The sequence below is a fragment of the Phyllobates terribilis genome, unplaced genomic scaffold, assembly GCF_046119375.1.
Source record: "Phyllobates terribilis strain yellow unplaced genomic scaffold, ASM4611937v1 Scaffold_4__5_contigs__length_816908805, whole genome shotgun sequence".
Taxonomy (NCBI): domain Eukaryota; kingdom Metazoa; phylum Chordata; class Amphibia; order Anura; family Dendrobatidae; genus Phyllobates; species Phyllobates terribilis.
Window position 1 is genome coordinate 26,535,809 of NW_027362764.1, and position 8,107 is coordinate 26,543,915.

Consider the following 8,107-nt stretch of genomic DNA (forward strand, 5'->3'; position numbering starts at 1 on the left):
TGTAAGCTCCTAGGACAGGGTGTGCATTATTCTGCATGCCCTCAGGAGCAGTCTGTATATTGTATATTAGATTGTAAGCTCCTAGGACAGGGTGTGCATTATTCTGCATGCCCTCAGGAGCAGTCTGTATACTGTATATTAGATTGTAAGCTCCTAGGACAGGGTGTGCATTATTCTGCATGCCCTCAGGAGCAGTCTGTATACCGTATATTAGATTGTAAGCTCCTAGGACAGGGTGTGCATTATTCTGCATGCCCTCAGGAGCAGTCTGTATATTGTATATTAGATTGTAAGCTCCTAGGACAGGGTGTACATTATTCTGCATGCCCTCAGGAGCAGTCTGTATATTGTATATTAGATTGTAAGCTCCTAGGACAGGGTGTACATTATTCTGCATGCCCTCAGGAGCAGTCTGTATACTGTATATTAGATTGTAAGCTCCTAGGACAGGGTGTGCATTATTCTGCATGCCCTCAGGAGCATTCTGTATACTGTATATTAGATTGTAAGCTCCTAGGACAGGGTGTACATTATTCTGCATGCCCTCAGGAGCAGTCTGTATATTGTATATTAGATTGTAAGCTCCTAGGACAGGGTGTACATTATTCTGCATGCCCTCAGGAGCAGTCTGTATATTGTATATTAGATTGTAAGCTCCTAGGACAGGGTGTGCATTATTCTGCATGCCCTCAGGAGCAGTCTGTATATTGTATATTAGATTGTAAGCTCCTAGGACAGGGTGTACATTATTCTGCATGCCCTCAGGAGCAGTCTGTATACTGTATATTAGATTGTAAGCTCCTAGGACAGGGTGTACATTATTCTGCATGCCCTCAGGAGCAGTCTGTATATTGTATATTAGATTGTAAGCTCCTAGGACAGGGTGTACATTATTCTGCATGCCCTCAGGAGCAGTCTGTATACTGTATATTAGATTGTAAGCTCCTAGGACAGGGTGTACATTATTCTGCATGCCCTCAGGAGCATTCTGTATACTGTATATTAGATTGTAAGCTCCTAGGACAGGGTGTGCATTATTCTGCATGTCCTCAGGAGCAGTCTGTATATTGTATATTAGATTGTAAGCTCCTAGGACAGGGTGTACATTATTCTGCATGCCCTCAGGAGCAGTCTGTATACTGTATATTAGATTGTAAGCTCCTAGGACAGGGTGTGCATTATTCTGCATGTCCTCAGGAGCAGTCTGTATACTGTATATTAGATTGAAAGCTCCTAGGACAGGGTGTACATTATTCTGCATGCCCTCAGGAGCAGTCTGTATACTGTATATTAGATTGAAAGCTCCTAGGACAGGGTGTACATTATTCTGCATGCCCTCAGGAGCAGTCTGTATACTGTATATTAGATTGTAAGCTCCTAGGACAGGGTGTACATTATTCTGCATGCCCTCAGGAGCAGTCTGTATACTGTATATTAGATTGTAAGCTCCTAGGACAGGGTGTGCATTATTCTGCATGTCCTCAGGAGCAGTCTGTATACTGTATATTAGATTGTAAGCTCCTAGGACAGGGTGTGCATTATTCTGCATGCCCTCAGGAGCAGTCTGTATATTGTATATTAGATTGTAAGCTCCTAGGACAGGGTGTGCATTATTCTGCATGCCCTCAGGAGCAGTCTGTATATTGTATATTAGATTGTAAGCTCTTAGGACAGGGTGTGCATTATTCTGCATGCCCTCAGGAGCAGTCTGTATACTGTATATTAGATTGTAAGCTCCTAGGACAGGGTGTACATTATTCTTCTTGCCCTCAGGAGCAGTCTGTATATTGTATATTAGATTGTAAGCTCCTAGGACAGGGTGTACATTATTCTGCATGCCCTCAGGAGCAGTCTGTATACTGTATATTAGATTGTAAGCTCCTAGGACAGGGTGTACATTATTCTGCATGCCCTCAGGAGCAGTCTGTATACTGTATATTAGATTGTAAGCTCCTAGGACAGGGTGTGCATTATTCTGCATGTCCTCAGGAGCAGTCTGTATACTGTATATTAGATTGTAAGCTCCTAGGACAGGGTGTGCATTATTCTGCATGCCCTCAGGAGCAGTCTGTATATTGTATATTAGATTGTAAGCTCCTAGGACAGGGTGTGCATTATTCTGCATGCCCTCAGGAGCAGTCTGTATATTGTATATTAGATTGTAAGCTCCTAGGACAGGGTGTGCATTATTCTGCATGCCCTCAGGAGCATTCTGTATACTGTATATTAGATTGCAAGCTCCTAGGACAGGGTGTGCATTATTCTGCATGCACTCAGGAGCAGTCTGTATACTGTATATTAGATTGTAAGCTCCTAGGACAGGGTGTGCATTATTCTGCATGCCCTCAGGAGCAGTCTGTATATTGTATATTAGATTGTAAGCTCCTAGGACAGGGTGTGCATTATTCTGCATGTCCTCAGGAGCAGTCTGTATATTGTATATTAGATTGTAAGCTCTTAGGACAGGGTGTGCATTATTCTGCATGCCCTCAGGAGCAGTCTGTATATTGTATATTAGATTGTAAGCTCTTAGGACAGGGTGTGCATTATTCTGCATGCCCTCAGGAGCAGTCTGTATACTGTATATTAGATTGTAAGCTCCTAGGACAGGGTGTACATTATTCTGCATGCCCTCAGGAGCATTCTGTATACTGTATATTAGATTGTAAGCTCCTAGGACAGGGTGTGCATTATTCTGCATGCCCTCAGGAGCAGTCTGTATACTGTATATTAGATTGTAAGCTCCTAGGACAGGGTGTGCATTATTCTGCATGCCCTCAGGAGCAGTCTGTATATTGTATATTAGATTGTAAGCTCCTAGGACAGGGTGTGCATTATTCTGCATGCCCTCAGGAGCAGTCTGTATATTGTATATTAGATTGTAAGCTCCTGGGACAGGGTGTGCATTATTCTGCATGTCCTCAGGAGCAGTCTGTATACTGTATATTAGATTGTAAGCTCCTAGGACAGGGTGTGCATTATTCTGCATGCCCTCAGGAGCAGTCTGTATATTGTATATTAGATTGTAAGCTCCTAGGACAGGGTGTGCATTATTCTGCATGCCCTCAGGAGCATTCTGTATACTGTATATTAGATTGTAAGCTCCTAGTACAGGGTGTGCGTTATTCTGCATGCCCTCAGGAGCATTCTGTATACTGTATATTAGATTGTAAGCTCCTAGGACAGGGTGTGCATTATTCTGCATGCCCTCAGGAGCATTCTGTATACTGTATATTAGATTGTAAGCTCCTAGGACAGGGTATACATTATTCTGCATGCCCTCAGGAGCATTCTGTATACTGTATATTAGATTGTAAGCTCCTAGGACAGGGTGTACATTATTCTGCATGCCCTCAGGAGCAGCCTGTATACTGTATATTAGATTGTAAGTTCCTAGGACAGGGTATACATTATTCTGCATGCCCTCAGGAGCATTCTGTATACTGTATATTAGATTGTAAGCTCCTAGGACAGGGTATACATTATTCTGCATGCCCTCAGGAGCATTCTGTATACTGTATATTAGATTGTAAGCTCCTAGGACAGGGTGTTCATTATTCTGCATGCCCTCAGGAGCAGTCTGTATATTGTATATTAGATTGTAAGCTCCTAGGACAGGGTGTACATTATTCTGCATGCCCTCAGGAGCAGTCTGTATATTGTATATTAGATTGTAAGCTCCTAGGACAGGGTGTACATTATTCTGCATGCCCTCAGGAGCAGTCTGTATACTGTATATTAGATTGTAAGCTCCTAGGACAGGGTGTGCATTATTCTGCATGCCCTCAGGAGCAGTCTGTATATTGTATATTAGATGGTAAGCTCCTAGGACAGGGTGTACTTTATTCTGCATGCCCTCAGGAGCAGTCTGTATATTGTATATTAGATTGTAAGCTCCTAGGACAGGGTGTGCATTATTCTGCATGCCCTCAGGAGCAGTCTGTATATTGTATATTAGATTGTAAGCTCCTAGGACAGGGTGTACATTATTCTGCATGCCCTCAGGAGCAGTCTGTATACTGTATATTAGATTGTAAGCTCCTAGGACAGGGTGTACATTATTCTGCATGCCCTCAGGAGCAGTCTGTATACTGTATATTAGATTGTAAGCTCCTAGGACAGGGTGTACATTATTCTGCATGCCCTCAGGAGTAGTCTGTATATTGTATATTAGATTGTAAGCTCCTAGGACAGGGTGTTCATTATTCTGCATGCCCTCAGGAGCAGTCTGTATATTGTATATTAGATTGTAAGCTCCTAGGACAGGGTGTACATTATTCTGCATGCCCTCAGGAGCAGTCTGTATACTGTATATTAGATTGTAAGCTCCTAGGACAGGGTGTACATTATTCTGCATGCCCTCAGGAGCAGTCTGTATACTGTATATTAGATTGTAAGCTCCTAGGACAGGGTGTGCATTATTCTGCATGCCCTCAGGAGCAGTCTGTATATTGTATATTAGATTGTAAGCTCCTAGGACAGGGTGTGCATTATTCTGCATGCCCTCAGGAGCAGTCTGTATATTGTATATTAGATTGTAAGCTCCTAGGACAGGGTGTGCATTATTCTGCATGCCCTCAGGAGCAGTCTGTATACTGTATATTAGATTGTAAGCTCCTAGGACAGGGTGTACATTATTCTGCATGCCCTCAGGAGCAGTCTGTATATTGTATATTAGATTGTAAGCTCCTAGGACAGGGTGTGCATTATTCTGCATGCCCTCAGGAGCAGTCTGTATACTGTATATTAGATTGTAAGCTCCTAGGACAGGGTGTGCATTATTCTGCATGCCCTCAGGAGCAGTCTGTATACCGTATATTAGATTGTAAGCTCCTAGGACAGGGTGTGCATTATTCTGCATGCCCTCAGGAGCAGTCTGTATATTGTATATTAGATTGTAAGCTCCTAGGACAGGGTGTGCATTATTCTGCATGCCCTCAGGAGCATTCTGTATACTGTATATTAGATTGTAAGCTCCTAGGACAGGGTGTGCATTATTCTGCATGCCCTCAGGAGCAGTCTGTATATTGTATATTAGATTGTAAGCTCCTAGGACAGGGTGTACATTATTCTGCATGCCCTCAGGAGCAGTCTGTATACTGTATATTAGATTGTAAGCTCCTAGGACAGGGTGTACATTATTCTGCATGCCCTCAGGAGCAGTCTGTATATTGTATATTAGATTGTAAGCTCCTAGGACAGGGTGTACATTATTCTGCATGCCCTCAGGAGCAGTCTGTATACTGTATATTAGATTGTAAGCTCCTAGGACAGGGTGTGCATTATTCTGCATGCCCTCAGGAGCATTCTGTATACTGTATATTAGATTGTAAGCTCCTAGGACAGGGTGTGCATTATTCTGCATGCCCTCAGGAGCAGTCTGTATATTGTATATTAGATTGTAAGCTCCTAGGACAGGGTGTACATTATTCTGCATGCCCTCAGGAGCAGTCTGTATACTGTATATTAGATTGTAAGCTCCTAGGACAGGGTGTGCATTATTCTGCATGTCCTCAGGAGCAGTCTGTATACTGTATATTAGATTGAAAGCTCCTAGGACAGGGTGTACATTATTCTGCATGCCCTCAGGAGCAGTCTGTATACTGTATATTAGATTGAAAGCTCCTAGAACAGGGTGTACATTATTCTTCTTGCCCTCAGGAGCAGTCTGTATATTGTATATTAGATTGTAAGCTCCTAGGACAGGGTGTACATTATTCTGCATGCCCTCAGGAGCAGTCTGTATACTGTATATTAGATTGTAAGCTCCTAGGACAGGGTGTACATTATTCTGCATGCCCTCAGGAGCAGTCTGTATACTGTATATTAGATTGTAAGCTCCTAGGACAGGGTGTGCATTATTCTGCATGTCCTCAGGAGCAGTCTGTATACTGTATATTAGATTGTAAGCTCCTAGGACAGGGTGTGCATTATTCTGCATGCCCTCAGGAGCAGTCTGTATATTGTATATTAGATTGTAAGCTCCTAGGACAGGGTGTGCATTATTCTGCATGCCCTCAGGAGCAGTCTGTATATTGTATATTAGATTGTAAGCTCCTAGGACAGGGTGTGCATTATTCTGCATGCCCTCAGGAGCATTCTGTATACTGTATATTAGATTGCAAGCTCCTAGGACAGGGTGTGCATTATTCTGCATGCACTCAGGAGCAGTCTGTATACTGTATATTAGATTGTAAGCTCCTAGGACAGGGTGTGCATTATTCTGCATGCCCTCAGGAGCAGTCTGTATATTGTATATTAGATTGTAAGCTCCTAGGACAGGGTGTGCATTATTCTGCATGTCCTCAGGAGCAGTCTGTATATTGTATATTAGATTGTAAGCTCCTAGGACAGGGTGTACATTATTCTGCATGCCCTCAGGAGCAGTCTGTATACTGTATATTAGATTGTAAGCTCTTAGGACAGGGTGTGCATTATTCTGCATGCCCTCAGGAGCAGTCTGTATATTGTATATTAGATTGTAAGCTCTTAGGACAGGGTGTGCATTATTCTGCATGCCCTCAGGAGCAGTCTGTATATTGTATATTAGATTGTAAGCTCTTAGGACAGGGTGTGCATTATTCTGCATGCCCTCAGGAGCAGTCTGTATATTGTATATTAGATTGTAAGCTCTTAGGACAGGGTGTGCATTATTCTGCATGCCCTCAGGAGCAGTCTGTATACTGTATATTAGATTGTAAGCTCCTAGGACAGGGTGTACATTATTCTGCATGCCCTCAGGAGCATTCTGTATACTGTATATTAGATTGTAAGCTCCTAGGACAGGGTGTGCATTATTCTGCATGCCCTCAGGAGCAGTCTGTATACTGTATATTAGATTGTAAGCTCCTAGGACAGGGTGTGCATTATTCTGCATGCCCTCAGGAGCAGTCTGTATATTGTATATTAGATTGTAAGCTCCTAGGACAGGGTGTGCATTATTCTGCATGCCCTCAGGAGCAGTCTGTATATTGTATATTAGATTGTAAGCTCCTGGGACAGGGTGTGCATTATTCTGCATGTCCTCAGGAGCAGTCTGTATACTGTATATTAGATTGTAAGCTCCTAGGACAGGGTGTGCATTATTCTGCATGCCCTCAGGAGCAGTCTGTATATTGTATATTAGATTGTAAGCTCCTAGGACAGGGTGTGCATTATTCTGCATGCCCTCAGGAGCATTCTGTATACTGTATATTAGATTGTAAGCTCCTAGTACAGGGTGTGCATTATTCTGCATGCCCTCAGGAGCATTCTGTATACTGTATATTAGATTGTAAGCTCCTAGGACAGGGTGTGCATTATTCTGCATGCCCTCAGGAGCATTCTGTATACTGTATATTAGATTGTAAGCTCCTAGGACAGGGTATACATTATTCTGCATGCCCTCAGGAGCATTCTGTATACTGTATATTAGATTGTAAGCTCCTAGGACAGGGTGTACATTATTCTGCATGCCCTCAGGAGCAGCCTGTATACTGTATATTAGATTGTAAGTTCCTAGGACAGGGTGTTCATTATTCTGCATGCCCTCAGGAGCAGTCTGTATATTGTATATTAGATTGTAAGCTCCTAGGACAGGGTGTACATTATTCTGCATGCCCTCAGGAGCAGTCTGTATACTGTATATTAGATTGTAAGCTCCTAGGACAGGGTGTGCATTATTCTGCATGCCCTCAGGAGCAGTCTGTATATTGTATATTAGATGGTAAGCTCCTAGGACAGGGTGTACTTTATTCTGCATGCCCTCAGGAGCAGTCTGTATATTGTATATTAGATTGTAAGCTCCTAGGACAGGGTGTGCATTATTCTGCATGCCCTCAGGAGCAGTCTGTATATTGTATATTAGATTGTAAGCTCCTAGGACAGGGTGCACATTATTCTGCATGCCCTCAGGAGCAGTCTGTATACTGTATATTAGATTGTAAGCTCCTAGGACAGGGTGTACATTATTCTGCATGCCCTCAGGAGCAGTCTGTATACTGTATATTAGATTGTAAGCTCCTAGGACAGGGTGTACATTATTCTGCATGCCCTCAGGAGTAGTCTGTATATTGTATATTAGATTGTAAGCTCCTAGGACAGGGTGTTCATTATTCTGCATGCCCTC